Here is a 16,605-nt window from a genome sequence, read left to right as displayed (position 1 = left end):
CGTCTTCAATTTAAGCTGAACCCTCTTTGTAAGTCTCCAGATTTCAGCTTTCCAGCTAAGTACCGGCAATATGCAGCCGTTATATACGTTAATCTTGAGGGATAGTGGCAATCTACCTGTCCTTATTTGAGAGTGCTTGCCAAACGTGCTCCACCGCATTCCTATTTTTCTAGTTACTTCAGTCTCGTGGTTCAGCTCCACGGTTATTACCTGTCGTAAGTAGACATAGTATTTTACAATTTCAAGTGATCTATTACCTATCTCGTAGCGCTGTTCTCTTCCGAGGTTGTTGTATGTTACTTTCGTTTTCTGCAGATTATTTTGATACCTACTTTTCTGCTCTCCTTGTCCCACTTCGTAATCATGAGTGCTATTCATCGTCCGAGGTACTCAGCAATGCAATGCCATCGGTGAAGCACAGGTTACTAAGGTACTCTCCATTTTATGCCTAACTGTTCCCATTCTAGGACTCTGAAAACCTCCTGTAAGCACGCGGTAAATAGCATTGGAGAGATTGTATCCCCGTGCCTTACACCCTTCTTAATTGGTATTCTGTTGCTTTCTTTAAGAAGCACTATGGCAGCAGTTGACGCCCTGTAGATTTCGTCCAGTATGATTATATGCTTCGCCGACGCCCTCATTCCACAGTGTCTGCATTACTGCTGATATTTCTACTGAATCAAACACCTTCTCGTAAACTATGAAGGCAATGTATAGCAGGTTGGCTACATTTATTTATTTATTTATTTATTTATTTATTTATTTATTTATTTATTTATTTATTTATTTATTTATTTATTTATTTATTTATTTACAGATTACTGTGGTCGAAACACCAAGCAGGGGGCATAATAAAAAGTGATTCACAACTTCGAGAAAAAGAAAGTTCAAGCAATAAAAACATGTTAAGGCAGTAGAACACAGGATAACATCTGAACAAACCTAATGCCAGCAAGATATTGCAAATGGCAACCAGAAAATGCAAATCAGAAAGAACGTGAGACAGTGTGAGATCTTGAGGTGTACGGTTAAAAACGGAAAGATACGTAGTTATCAAAGTCAGGATTTTCATTACCACAGAATGCTTCAAAAGGTAACGCCTTCCAAGCATTGATCGTCCGAGGAAAGAACGAGTTCATGAAAAAATTAGTACGTGCGAAGTAAGGTTCAAGAGTGTAACTGTGCGTATGTCGAATTTGTCTTGAGATTTGATTTTTCATATAACTTTCTGGATTAATGTTAAAATTACGGAAATAAAGTGAGTGTAGACATTTAAGCCACGCAACAGCTCTTTGGTATTGTAAAGTAGGGATACCATTAATGGCCATGATCGTTGTTGGCGAGTCATTTCTGTGGTAGGCATTAAAAATAAAGTGGACCGCCTTTCGCTGCACCATCTCAAGCTTCTTAATATCTTTCTTTATATGAGGGTCCCAAACGACACTAGCATAATCTAACTTTGGTCTTATAAAAGCATTGTAGGCCAACATTTTGATTTTTGAGGGTGCTGTTTTTAATTTGTGTCTAAAAGAACCAAGCTCTCTAGAAGCAGATGAGCATGTTTTAGTAATGTGGCCGGAACATGTCAGGTGGCTTGCAATTGTGACGCCCAAATATTTATATTCGTTAACCTCAGTCAATGGACAGTTGTTGAGAGAATACGTATAAATAAAACGGTGTTTCTTATTTGTTATACGCATGAAAACTGATTTATCGCCGTTTAAATTCATTGAACAATCTTCACACCACTTAGAAATGGGACAAAGGTTGAATTGCAGGCATTTGTGGTCATTCGGAGCAGTAATCGTTTGAAAAAGTATTCAGTCATCTGTAAAAAGCTTGATGTGGACTCGTGATGTGTCTATTGATTTACAATGTCATTTATATACACTAGAAAGAGAATAGGTCCCTAAACACTGCCTTGAGGAACTCCGGATGATACTGGTGGAATACCAGATATGAAGTCTGCTTTAACATACTGCTTGCGATTGGGAAAGTAAGAACGGATCCAGTCAATGAGGTTAACAGGTAGACCTAGAATATGTAATTTAGAAATGAGTTTGGTATGCGTGACAAAATCGAAGGCTTTAGTAAAATCTGAAAAATAGCATCAATTTGATTCCCCGTATCAAGCGACGACGCAAACTTATGAATTGTTGTGACTAGCGGTGTTGTGGTCGATATTTTTTTTTCTAAAGCCATGCTGTAATGGCGACAGCAGGCGGTTTTCTTCAAGAAATGTTGTGATGTATGTGCGACTATGTGTTGTAATAGCTTAGATAACCTACACGTTAAGGAAATAGGCCTGTAGTTTGCAATGTTTAGACGATCCCCTTTCTTAAACACCGGTAGTACACGTGCTATGCGCCAGTCATCAGGAATGAAGGAATTTTCGAAGGAGAGGCGGAAAACGTTTGTTAAAATGTGCGCAACGGGTTCGGCATATTTACGCAAGAGTGTGTTAGAGATATTATCTGGACCAACTGAAGATTTATTTTTCAGGTTAAGCAGCAAAGAAAATATACCCTCATAGGTTATGAACTCGGAAGACATTACTGGAAAAAGGTTGTCATGTGGTGATTCATGTTGGGTAGCAGAAAATACGAAGCAGAAGTATCTGTTAAACTGATCAGCAACAATCAACGCATCATTTACGATGGGATCATCAACAGTTATTTGGCTGGGTGTAGCATCCGTTTGTTCTAAATATCGCCAGAATTTTTCAGGGCTTTTATCAAAAAGTCAGGCAATGAATGAGTGAAATACCTAATTTTTGCGTCGAAGAGTTTGGAAGCAAGGCTGACTTTTAAAGGCGGTATGTCACTAACTGGTTTTTTATGTTTTTTGGCTCGCTTTACCCTACGGTGTAAATGAATGATTTCTCTTGTCATCCACGGGTTATTTTTGTTAGTGCGAACATATTTGGAGGGGACAAATTTTTCAATGCAATAATGATTAGTTCCTTTTAGAGTATCCCAGAGAGTTGTGACGCAGCCCGGCATGTTATCACAAAATTCCCACAAACAGTGAAGTATTGCATCGTCTTCGGCTTTAGCGAAATCTTTTATTAACTTTTTTTCTTGTTTTTTGTTCGATTTCCCATCACCAAGCGGAAAGGAAAGGTACACCACCTTGTGGTCCGACACACCATCAACCGCATCCACTGAGTATGTAGAAATATCATTACTAATAAAAATTAAATCTATTACCGAACGGGCATTTCCCGCTTCTCTGGTGTACTCGGTAAGAGTTTGGTTTAGATCACACATGATCATGATATTCACAAGAGGGTTTATGTCCACATCAAAAAAGGAAACGGGGTCACGCCAATCAATGGAAGGAATAATAAAATCACCAGCGAGTATCACCCTGTTGTTCGAAAACGCAGCCATATTATCGCACAGTTTGGAAATGTATTCAGGGGAAGCCGATGGAGACCTTTACACAGCACACACGATAAAGATGTGGTCCCAGCAGTTTACTCTGAGGAAAAAAGTTTCATGTCCATCGATTCGGTTTATAACAACACCTGTCAATGGATGCCGTAAAACAATGGCTACGCCGCCGCTCCTACTTGGCCGATCACAACGAAAAATGCTATAGCTTGGCGGTATTAAAACAGAATCACAAACGTTGTCATTAGACCACGTTTCCGTGATTACTGTTATTTGGGGATCATGTTCAAGAAGTAACAGTTCAAGTTCGCCAATTTTATTTACAAGGCTCGGAGCAATAAAATTTAGTATCCTTATATATTTCGCCTCTGTGCGCGTTTTACGTTATTGAGCGGCGTCCCGCTGCTTTCGAAATGCTACACGTTCATTTCTGGTATCATCCCATACAAAGATGGTGTAATAAATTTTAAACTTATCATGCAAAAGTGATACGCGCTTCTTAATCACTCGGTCAACTTTGGCGCTATCGCAAAGAAGCTTGCGCAAGCGCAGTGTTTCATGACTGTAGTCATTTTGAATGAAAATGTTTGTCCTTGTAAGTTTTTTTGTATTCTGAATGACAGCCTGCTTTTCAATAAAATCCTGAAAATAGGCTATTACTGGGCGTTGACCAGCGCGGCGGCTAGCACGGCGGCCAAGGCGGGGAATACGGGCTATTGACTCGCATTTAACTCCAAGTTTTTTTCTCGAAAATGTCTGCAACAAGACTTCTTAATGATTCCTCGTTTTTCCCGCTATTTTCTAATTTGCCATAAACGATTATGTTTGACCTCCGACTGCGATTTCCAAGGTCAACAAGTTTCTGCTTTGCAAGGCCACTGAATTTTGAAAGCATAATGACGATGATTGAAGCGCTGTAATTAGCAGCAAGCATTCCTTTGGTTAAGCCTACGCCTACTACAGACACACACGTACCCAAAACTTGCCACGCTTCACGTTTAATCATCAACATCATCATCATCAGCAGCAGCAGCCTGACTACATCCACTGCAGGACAAAGGTCTCTCCCATGTTCCGCCAGTTAACCCGGTCCTGTGCTTGCTGCTGCCAATTTATAACCGCAAACTTCTTAATCTCATATGCCCACCAAACCTTCTGTCTCCCCCTAACCCGCTTGCCTTTTCTTGGAATTCAGTTAGTTACCCTTAACGACCAGCGGTTATCCTGTCTACGCGCTACATGCCCGGCCCATGTCCATTTCTTCTTGATTTCAGCTATGATATCCTTAACCCCCGTTTGTTCTCTAATCCACTCTGCTCGCTTCTTGTCTGTTAAGGTTACAGCTACCATTTTTCTTTCCATTGCTCGCCGCGTCATCCTCAATTTAAGCTGAACCCTCTTAGTGTGTCTCCAGGTTTCTGCTCCGCAGCTAAGTACCGGCAAGATGCAGCTGTTATATACCTTTTTCTTGAGGGATAGTGACAATCTACTTGTCATATTTTGAGAGTGCTTGCCAAATGTGCTCCACCCCATTCTTATTCTTCTAGGTACTTCAATCTCGTGGTTTGGCTCCGCGGTTATTACCTGCCCTAAGTAGACATAGTCTTTTACAACTAGAAGTGCTCTATCACCTACCTCTAAGCCTTGCTCTTTTCCGAGGTTGTTGTGCATTACTTTCGTTTTCTGCGGATTCATTTTAACACCCACCTTTCTGCTCTCCTTGTCTAACTCCGTAATGATGAGTTGAAATTCGTCCCCTGAGTTAATCAGCAATGCAATGTCATCGGCGAAGCGCAGGTTACGAAGGTACTCTCCATTAACTCTTATCCCTAACCGTTCTCATTCTAGGCTTCTGAAAATCTCTTGTAAGCATGTGGTGAATAGCATTGGGGAGATTGTGTCCCCTGCCTTACACCCTTCTTGATTGGTATTCTGTTGCTTTTTTCATGAAGCACTGTGGTAGCAGTTGATCCCCTGTAGATTTCTTCCAGGATGTTTATATATACTTCATCGACGCCCTGATTCCGCAGTGTCTGCAAGACGGCTGATATTTCTACAGAATCAAACGCCTTCTCGTAATCTATGAAGGCTATGTATAGTGGTTGGTTATATTCTGAGCATTTCTCTATTACCTGATTGATAGTATGAATGTGGTCGATGGTTGAGTACACTGTTCGAAATCCTGCTTGTTCCTTTGGTTGATTGAATTCTTATGTTTTCTTTACTCTGTTAGCAATTACATTTGTAAATAGCTTGTATACTACACAGAGCAAGCTAATCGGCCCTTAACTCTTCAAGTCCTTGTCATCTCCTTTCTTATGTATTAAGATATTAGCGTTCTGCCAAGACTCTGATACTCTTCCCGTCAGGAGACACCTCGTAAACAGGGTGGCTAGTTTTTCTAACACAATCTGTCCTCCATCTTTCAGCAGATCTGATGTTACCTGATCCTCACCAGCAGCTTTGCCTTTTAGCATGCTCTCCAAAGCTTTTCTCACTTCTATCATTACTGGTGGGGTGTCCTTTGGGTGGGGTGTCATTTGGGTTAGTTATTATGGTATTAAAGTCGTGGTTGTCCCGGCTACTGTACAGATCTCTATAAAACTCCTCCGCTATTTTAACTATCCTATCCATATTGGTAGTTATTTTGCCTTCTTTGTCCCTTAGTGTATACATCCGATTTTTGCCATCCCAAGTTTCCTCTTCACTGCTTTGAAGCTTCCTCCGTTTTTCAGAGCGTGTTCAATTCTCTCCATGTTATACCTTCTTACATCGGATACCTTACGCCTATTAATGAACTTCGAAAGCTCTGCCAGTTGTATTTTGTCTGTTGTACTTGAGACTTTCATAATTTGACGCTTCCTAATGAGATTCTTTGTTTCCTGGGTAAGCTTGCCAGTGTCCTGTCTAACTACCCTGCCTCCAACTTCCACTGCACACTCCGTAAGGATACTCGTCAGATTATCATTCATTGTATCTATGCTAAGGTTGGTTTCCTCACAAAGAGCCGAGTACCTGTTCTGAAGTGAGACTGAATTTCTGTATTTTCCCTCTCAGTGCTAGCTTATTGATTTGCTTCTTGCGTATCAGTTTCTGTCGTTCTTTTCTCAAGTCTAGGCGAATTCGAGACCGTACCATTCTATGGTCACTGCATCGTACCTTGCGAACCACTTCCACATTCTGCACTATGCCTGGGTGTGCACTCATTATAAAGTCTATTTCGTTCTTATTTTCGCCATTAGGGCTCCTCCATGTCTACTTGCGGTTTCCTCGCTTTTGGTAGAAGGTATTCAAAATCCGTAAATAATTGCGTTCTGCGAACTCTACTAGTAGCCCTCCTCTTGCGTTTCTAGTACCGATGCCATAATCTCCTACTGCATGGTCTCCAGCCTGCTTCTTCCCTACCTTTGCATTAAAGTCTCCCATCAGTATTGTATACTGCGTTTTTACCTCACTCATTGCCGGTTCCACGTCTTCATAGAAGCTTTCAACTGAAGCGTCATCATGGCTGGATGTAGGCGCGTAAGCCTGTACCACCTTCATCTTGTATCTCCTATTCAGTTTAATTACGATACCTACCACCCTTTCATTATTGCTATAATATTGTTCTATGTTGCCAGCTATGTTTCTGTGAATTAGGAGCCCCACTCCCAGTTCTCTTCTGTCAGCCAAGCCCCGATAGCAAAGGGCGTGCTCATTCTGTAGCACCGCATAGGCCTCATCTGTCCTCCTAACGTCACCGAGCCCTATTATATCCCATTTAACACCCTCTAGCTCCTCGAATAGTACAGCTAGACTTCCCTCGCTAGATAAGGTTCTAGCGTTAAACGTTGCCGAGTTCATGTTCCAATCGCGGCCTGTCCGGATCCGTAGATGCTTAGCACCCTCTGATGCATTGCAGATCTGACCGCGACCACGGTCAGTGCTTCGCAGCTGCTGGGGACTGAAGGCTGTGAGTTAATTGACGTATGCATGTGGGAGGTAGTGGCCAGATACTGCACCGGTGTGGCCAATCCTTCTATGGTGAGGAAGTGCGTTACCGGCGGTGGTCAACGGTGAGGCCGCACTGCAGGCTTCATAAAGCAGTTCCATCACCACGCGGACGTTTTTTAATCCGGTTGGGAACTGCGCAGCACTGGGATTCAAACCTTGGACCTATTGCATGTGAGGCTGATGTTCTAACCACTACGCCATCGCTACGTACTTTGTTGCTTTCAAGTCGGGACCAAGAATCACGTCATGAAGGCACTGCTCAAGCACGGTAAACAATACGACGGTCTGACGGCCAGCAAAACAAACGCGAGAGGTGCACATGCCGAGAACAGTATATGTGCTCCCATCAGCAAGCAGTACTGCACACTTAAAAGAAGGCGTGATTATGTTTCGCATTTTAATACAGAGAGCATCGCTAGCTGAAATTTGTGCGCCAGTGTCTATGAGGGCTGTAACGGTTACGTCATCCAAAAAAAGATCCTAAATATTGCGGCGTGTAGCAATCATCAACATAGATTTCGCAGCCCAGGTCGTTTATGCAGCGTCACCTCCGAGAGCTGCGTGGTCTAATTTCCCGAGGTTGAGGGCCCCGGTCATGCAAGGGACCTGGATCGAGGAATCATCGACGAGAGAGATTGGTGGCCTTGGGGTGGGGGTGACCGGCTGAACTTTCGGCCCTGAACGTCTGTAGCGGCATGCTGGGAATCGTTCGTAGTAGAAAACCGGCGATAGTTGCAGTGGTGGTTGCGGATGCGAACACTCGTCTAATTTCTGTTCCTGCCTTCTACAGGTGTTCGTCCTAGACAGGCCAGGGTCCCGACAGTGACTGCTGCAGCACCTGTCATTTCATCATCCTCGTGTCAACGTGAAACGTTGTATTCTGGATAATCTGGCCGCATCACATCTACCGTTCCCAGCATTCCTGTCGTCGTCCTGCGCCTGCGTGGATCTTCAGTCTAGGCATCAAAAGCAGTGACGGGAGGCACGCCCGCGTCAAAGCAGTGGTGATTGCTGATGCGAACACTCGTCTAATTGCTGTTCCTGCCTTCTACACGTCAGTTGTTTTACGCAACCCTTGGTATTGAGCTCTGTCTTATCACGATGCATGATCTATTGCATTTCATCATTGGGAAATACGTATGCCACTCATTTATCAGCCATCTAACATCTTCAAAACCAAGCATTGAGAATAATAACGTTCAGTGGCTTCATGTCCAATGCATCATACTTACTCTGTTCGCATGGAACTTTATCAGTTCAGAAGCTGGCTAAATATTTTCTCGGCATTCTTATTTACAAATATGTGTATGGAAACTTCCAATTTCATTACTACACTCAAGTCAGTTTCTTCAGGCGTCATCGACTCGTTTTGAAAAGGCTAATAACTTCCTTTTACCCAAACCTAGGACTAATTATGGTAAGTTTACTACAAAGTTTTCATCGGTTTCCCTGTGGAATTCTTTACCTTTGAAGATCAAAAAATAGATCCCTCGAACTGTTTAAAAAAGGCTTGCGTTCGCACTTAATAAATTATTAATGCATGATATTATATGAATTGAATGTTATTGCATTTTTCTGTTAGTTTTTGTGCTCATCGGTACACCTTGTATAACTTATGTTCGCTATTTTGTGTTTATCTGTACATTTTGTATATCTTAATTTTTCTATCCTTACCGTAATAATGCTTGATATTATACAGAGTGAATGTTATTGCATTTTCGTGTTAGTTTTTGCATGCTTAGCTGTACATTTTTTATAACTTACGTTCGCTATTTCGTGCTTATCTGTGCATTTTGTATACCTTAAATTTTCTTTCCTTACCACTCTTTACTATTGTATTGTATTTTTCATGTATGATTTTATAGGAGGTCTCACTCACAGTCTCGCGACTTTGAGACCTCCTTTTGTATTTGTACATAACAGATGCACTTGTAACACTTGTATTTCAATTCTGAATAAACTTAAACTTGATAGTTGCTTTCAAAGCGACGCCATGTCCCAGTGCACATGATCCAGGATGAATCGGACGTCCAACGATTGCGACAGTAGCGCGGAATGTGTCCGGCGCGAGAGCAGTAAAAGCAGGTTGCCCGATCATCTGACGTCGTCCATTCAGCAGGGTTCCGGTAGCGGGAAGGATAGCGTGAAGGGGGCACCGTAATCTGGTTAACAGAAGTCGAATTCTTGGTAGCGAGAGCCGCGCGAACAGGTGCGATGCCGAGATTTGCTATTTCTTGGCGAATGACAGCTTGGATTATGGAGACGATGGATGCGTTATCTAGAGGGTCAACAGAAACGACGCCTGCAGGAGCCAATGCTTCGATTTCGCGGCGAACGATTCGGGTGAGGTTTTCGGATGATGTAGCTCGCGTGAACTTGGGGCAGTCTTCGCAGGTCGATTTGGCTGCAGATTAGGCAGACGCGCAAACTTGCGGCTGATGCGACGGCTGTTGGCGTTCTTCAAGCACTAACATTCCTTCACAACACCGTCGACGGTGGCACAATCTTTACCGATCAACAGATTAAAGGCGTCGTCAACAATTCGCTTTAATATGTAGGCGATTTTATCAGTTTTGCTCATGTTCTCGTCAACCTTTCGACAGAGACCCAATACGTTCTGTATATTAGACACATATAATTCCGTCGACGTAAGCACGCGACATTCCAGGTCTTTCCTTGTGGTCTGCTGTCGCCCAAATGGCCTGTTGAACAACTCGACAAGCTTCAGTTTGAAATGTCCCAGCCCGTCAACTCCAACTCATGCGTCTCATAGCAGATAAGTGCCGTATCCCGCAAGTAAATTAGAACGTTGGCCAGCATCAACATGGGGTCCCATCTATTGAATTCGCTAACGTGCTCGTACAATGCGACCCAATCTTCGACATTCAGTTTGTCTTTGCCGGCGCCTGAGAACGTTCCAGAGTCTCGTGGAGGCCGGAGAATCAGAAGAGGAAGCTGCTGCTGCTGCCTTTTTGCTCTTGTGGGTCGGCCTGTTGAGCCATTGCAAGAAAATGAAGGTGGCGACCGTTCCGAAGTTTTATGTTCGTTTGCCGGTAGAGCCAGGTAGGCGTACCGAGCACCTCCACCAATAATCTTACAAGCAAACGAATATTTGCGGATATTTACGATGTCTACACGCGACGATAATGGCTGGCACACTGGCAGGCCGGGACCAGCGTTTGCTTTGCTTCGCTCTGCTTTCCTAGATACATGGCACGTACCCACAGGGGATGATTGGCCAAGAATGCAACGTAAAGACTGTTAAATGTTATTTTAGGTACGCTATGAATTTTGAAACCAAAAAGAGAAAAACGAAATGACAATAAAACTTTAATTATTCAATTTACCTACAAGTAATATGCTTTTGAGCCTGTATTCAAGACTGCCGTAATAACCTGATGGGAATAATTTTGAAAACTCAATTTTTAACTTAAAAGAGTGGTGACACCAAATTTGTGGAATGCGTGTTCTTTGCTGTACGCGTTTTTTCATCTCCAGGAAGCATGGCACATGCGCCAAAATTCGTGTATTTTTGTAAATAATATAATATTGCTCTATTTATGTGGAACGTTTTCGGTTTGGGTCCGCGGCGCCGAGTTTGCAGTGAAGTCGATGCATAGGTGGCTTGGCCACGTGACCACCCAAAGCTGTGACGTATATCGTGCTGAGTTTCATCTGCTACACGCACGTGCACAGAAGTGCTAGCAAAACAAATGCTCTGACAGTGATCAAGGCCAGCTGCAATAGCATCCATGCAGTTGCAAGGCAAAAGGCAGTCGAAAGGAAACAAAGCGTTTATATTTGTACCCTATGTACAGAACATGGACGAGGGAGCCACCCGATTCTAGATGCACAGGCTTTTTATAGGCGCCGATACGCTGAAGGAGCAGGGGGCAGCCCCGCTGTTGGACGTGCGCGGCGTCTCTAAGGGGAAGGACGCGTCGAATGTCTCTTCGAAAGCGCACAGCGTCCTTGACGGATGCGCCAGCACACTCTTCACTACAGATATTGTGTGATGTCACGACAACTGCCGTTGCTTCTTCTATTCTGAACGTCAGTGTTGCTGCGCAAGCGATAGGTCTAGATCGTGAGAGTGGGCATACAGCTACACTTTTAAAAGTGAATTAAAATATATTCTACGCGTTTGTTTTATCCGACCCTTCGTGTGGGGAGTCCTTGCATACAGAGGAAACTCACAACAAGCTTAGGATAGCCTCGAAGTTTAGTACACCACCCCTTTAACGAAATGACGAAGAATTTTAAATACCAGAACAAAATGGTATTCGCTGAGCAGTTTTATATTGAAATTACACACGGCACCAAAGGCATCCTTGTGGCAGTATCCCCAACCTTAGACACCGAAGTTTAAAGCATTTTCCTCCGATAAAGTCAAGCCTATTTTTGTAAAAGGAGTTATTGGAAGTCGAGTTCTGATACGAGAATATCTTGCACATGACAAAACGTAATGCACAATATTTTCTAGTTCTCCGCAGAACTGGCAGAGGGGTGATACCGTCAGACCAGCCCTGTACCAGTAAAAGTTTAATGAAGAGACACGACATCGAAATGTGGTCATCATCACTTCTGACTATCGAGAATTGCTCCACTGCAATTTACAGGGATTTTTAGGTGATTATATTCCGTCCACGTGGTTATTGCTTCCATCCTATTGGTGTGGATAGCTGATCTTCTAAACCTGATTGCGGTTTGGAGCTGAATTGTGAGAATATGTAGCGATGAGCGGGCTAAGGCGTTAACCATTTCATTTATTGTTAACCCGCAGTGACCCGGTACACATACTGATTTCGGGTACTTCTGCTGAGACGTAACTAAAGAACGTAACGCCGTGATGGCACAAAACGTATGAGAATTTGTAAGAGCTGTCTATACCGAGAGTGAATCAGTAATTATTATTGCTCTGTTCTCATTTCTCGGAAGTTTTCGCCGTGCGTGATGACTGCCATTAGCTCCGCCTCAAAAACTGGAGTGAAGTCAGGTAGCCTCACGGTAAATGACCAGCCATGTGATTGGGAGACTATTCCTATGCCTGCCCTTTTCTCAATGACGAAAGCATCTGTGGCTAATATGTTACTTGTCTGTGTATGCTGCAGCAAAATATGCTACACTCTAAGGCAAAATTACCCGAAAAAGAGTAACGGAGTCCAATAGGCGCGCGCGATGAATGAATAGACCGTTGAGGAGCAACCACAGATGGAAGCGTGCCGCGTGCAAACCACTTAGTCTCCAAACACGCTCCAAAGAGATGAACCGCCCGGGGAATGCAGGCAGTCCGAAAAGCGTTGCGAAGGTCACTAGCCGTCCTCCTCCTCTCCTGACTCAGTGTTTTCCCGCATTTTGCTGGCGACGGTTCGCGTTGCGTCGCGCTCGGAGTGCTCAACCATGGCTGCCTGGATTATTCGATGATCTAAGAATTACGACGTGGTGCTTTTGTGTACGCTTGGATGAGCGTTGGCTGCTGCTTTTACGTTTCGCTGCATCCATGAAGTATGGAGCAAGCCTCCACACGTCACCACACCGTGTTCTATATCTCCGGCTTTGATATAGTCACGACCAACACACTACTGCAGCAGTTGCGATGGCCAACATGGCGGCTGAGAAGACAGCAGGCGTATCGGATATATACTTCAGTCCGACTCGGGCAGAAATCAGCGCTGGATTCTTTCGCAAGTAGGTTAACATTCTTTATCTACTCTACTTGTCGCGTGTGCGATACAGATCGCGCTTGCCAGCAACGGGCTCGGTCGTGTTGTATATCGCACGCGCAAAATGCACCGTGAAGGTCAGCTTGGGCATCTGTAGTTCCCCTGTGGTTTGTGACCGCCTGGAATTTGGCCGCCATTGCCGTCGGCCTCCCGCACGCTCGCTCATCGAGTGCTCGCCTGTATTCGCCGCCTTGATGAGCTCCGGGCTGACGATATTGGGCTGAGACCTCACCGCTGTGTTAGGAGTCGTCATGCGGGTTCTCGTAAGGAGCTTGTTTGTAGTATGTCGCGCACTGTAAGTGCACCAGCACGGGCTGGCGGAGCTTTCACTAGCGTCGGAACTCAGTGAAAATTGGTCGCCATTACAGTTGGCTTTCCGTCATTCAGTCGCAAGCAGCTGGGCACCGTCCGTTGGCCGCGGCGGCGAACTCGCGTTTGCGTGCTGCACTCGCTCGAGTTTGTGGAAAAGGGCCGCATTACCATTGATTTCTTCAGCGCTAGCTCCAAACCAGCTCGGCGCTGTTCGTGGCGGCGGCCAAGCGTGCGCTCGCTCTCCTGTTCGAAGTTCGCTGGTGGCAGACACTCCGCGTGCAGCGCCGTGTTTGGTCTCGCGTTCGCTTGCTCGAGCTGAACGACGTCGCTCGATTAGAACTCGGCGACTTGTTGGCGGCACGGTGGTTCGCGGAGTTGTGGCTGCGGCCGCCGCTCCTAAGCTGTTGCGCTACGGGTAGCGAAATGAGTCTTTAACGATGTGTGATATCACGGTGAAATTATTAGCATGTCATATCTCACGTATGTTTTTATTTCACCTTGCACGTATTTCTCATATGCATTCGTATTCATCCTCTGTCACGTGTGACTCACTATTTTACATACTAATTTTGCAGCCGTGGGCACACACCGTGCTGAAGGCTTTGTGCGCTGGCGTCTGCGACGCCTGTTATCTATCTCTTCTGTCAGAGCACCGTCAGAAGGACTGTGCGAGATATGAAGGTAAAGTTATTTGTGTGTCATATTTTATACGCATGTTTTTAAATTAACCTGGCCGTACTTGTCATATGCATGCATCTATCCATCTATTTCGTCCGAGAAGCTTCAGAAGGACTGTGCGAGATGTGAAGGTAATGTTATTTGTGTGTCATATTTTACATGCATGTTTGTATATTAACTTTCACGTACTTGTGGTATGCGTGCATCTTCATCTTCTGTCACGAGTGTCTAACTATTTTGCCATCTTATTGTACGTACAGCCGCGGGAACGCAGCAGACAGAAGGCTGCGTGCGCTAGTGTCTGCAATGCCTGTCATCTATCACTTTTATTGGAGGAGCTCCACAAGGAGTGAACAAGATGTGACAACGAGACTGGACTTGCAAACTTCACCATGAATTCCCTTGAAGGAATGGAGAAACTTCATGTGCATGTAGAAAAATAAAAGATTTCAATGTCTCACTTTTGTCTTTTGTTGTTGCCTTGACTGCGAAAGGAGTTACACAAAGGCAGCTAGCTAACTACTTTTTCGCGTGTTCTTTCTCCGCCATTGTTGCTGACTGCGCAGAAAAACAGGCGAAATAGTATTAGGCCTTGTTGATAATAAACAAAAACACTGTTTCAACTGCGGATAAAAAAGTTCATCCAATTGAAGTATTTGAGTGGATCAACCGATCATCCGTCGAGGTGCAACTGTAAGGACTAACAGTTGCCCGGTAAGGTGTAAATGTGGGGATTGACAGTTACCCTATAAGGTACAAATGTGAGGACCAATGTTAGTCCCTCGAGGTGAATAATGGGACTAACAGTTACTCACTAAGGCGTAAATGTCAGGACAAAATGTTAGTCCCTTGAACTCTAGCAGTGCCATTTTTTGGGCGTGTTGGTAAAGGGAGCTTGACGACATATTGAGCGCTAAGAGACAGGGACAGGAGAGAGTGGACACCACAATGCGCTAAGCACGGGCTGTGGTGCATTGTGTAGCGCATTGTGGTGTCCACTCTCTCCTGTCCCTGTCTCTTAGCGCTCAATATGTCGTCAAGCTCCCTTGAACTCGCCTGTGGGGACCAACTGGTAGACCCGGTGCCGTTAGTCCTCAAAGGAAATAATCGTTGTGGCAGCTCCATCAGTCTCCAAAATGATGAACCACACACCCTTTTTCCTTAGAGTGTAGCCTGTTCTCTCAGAATTTATGGGATCAGAATCAAGATTGTAGAAGAAAGATCTTATCATATTCTGTAGTAAGAATATGGTTTGAGATATCAGATGCAATTACCTCACTAATGTTTGCATTTATACTTGTCAGTTTTTTTTGTAATATTTTAGAAATGTCGGTACTCTTAACATGCGGAATCGACAGAGCAATGTAGACAGACACGCGCTTCCTGATAAATAACATTAATTGCTGTACACCTACGGAGCCCCAGACACAAGCGTGTAGCTTCCCGCTACGAGAAAACCAACGACTTAGTTTTGTGCGCTGGTTTTCCTGAAAACAATACACAACTGCATTTTATTATTGAGCGCATACGCATTTTGTATGCCACTAACATGTTGTCTCTACGTGGGCCAAACTTGTGATTACTCATTCTTCACAGTAAGCCTAAAGCCCGTTGAGCCTTGGCCGCAATGTACTCTATATGTGCACTCCACTTAAGTTTTGCATTGTGACAGCACCCAAATATTTAAGGAAATCTACTCGGGGAATGGATTTCTGATTATATACAATGTCGATTGAAATGCAATTGGCTATGAAAAATGCCAAGAGAACACTTTTATTTAAATTTAAAGCCATTGAAGATGACCAGTCTCTATCCACTTCGTAGTCTTTTCTTCCAGACAGAGACCCTCTACCGCTTCATGCCCCAATGCCACTACTGCCTTGTGGCAATATATATATAAGGATTGTCTTTTGCGGATCCCGTGCTATGCATGCGTTCATAAACGACGAACGAACGTGCGAAAACTTTCGTTACTTTCAACGTTTCAGAAGGAGGGCTGCCTTCTTCAGGAAATACAGGGAACAGGCAAAATGCACTTCTTAAACACATGAGTATGGTGGGGGCCCCCAACAAGTGCCTAACTATAATCGTCATAGATATAGCACATATTGTGTTACTATCAATAATCTTGGACACTATTGAGATATGGTTATGACTTCATGAAAAGAAATTGTGGTCAGAAACACTTTTCGAGTACAAAGTGTGGGCAATGCGCACACGTTGTACTTGAAAAACCCCCTTTCCAGCAAGAAAGCTACCCTGTCCGGCAAGAAAAGCCTTTCGATATGTATATTTTGGCCATGAAACGAGACATTCTTAATGCCTATAGCCAAAGCGCTAATTTCAAGCATAACTTGTCTGCAGACAAAAGAGGTGCTATTCAGCGATTGCGGTACAGGACATATATCTTCATTCAATGCGCTGACAAAGGGGGCGCTGTTGTGATAATGGATGCCTCTGACTACATCCCCGAAGCTATGAGGCGGTTGTGTCAGGCAGACACT

The 16,605-nt window shown here is 44.1% G+C and overlaps 1 protein-coding gene across 2 annotated transcripts in view; it reads right to left on the bottom strand.

Annotated features, from left to right (window-relative positions):
- Nucleotides 1-16,605, bottom strand: part of Asator (tau-tubulin kinase asator) — a 396,184-nt gene that overhangs the window by 338,590 nt on the left and 40,989 nt on the right. The gene's annotated exons all lie outside the window — the stretch shown is intronic.

This window comes from Rhipicephalus microplus, chromosome 6 (assembly GCF_043290135.1).
Source record: "Rhipicephalus microplus isolate Deutch F79 chromosome 6, USDA_Rmic, whole genome shotgun sequence".
In the NCBI taxonomy this organism is placed as follows: Eukaryota; Metazoa; Arthropoda; class Arachnida; order Ixodida; family Ixodidae; genus Rhipicephalus; species Rhipicephalus microplus.
The sequence above is the reverse complement of the archived record's forward strand: the minus strand, read 5'-3'. Positions and strand labels throughout refer to the sequence as shown.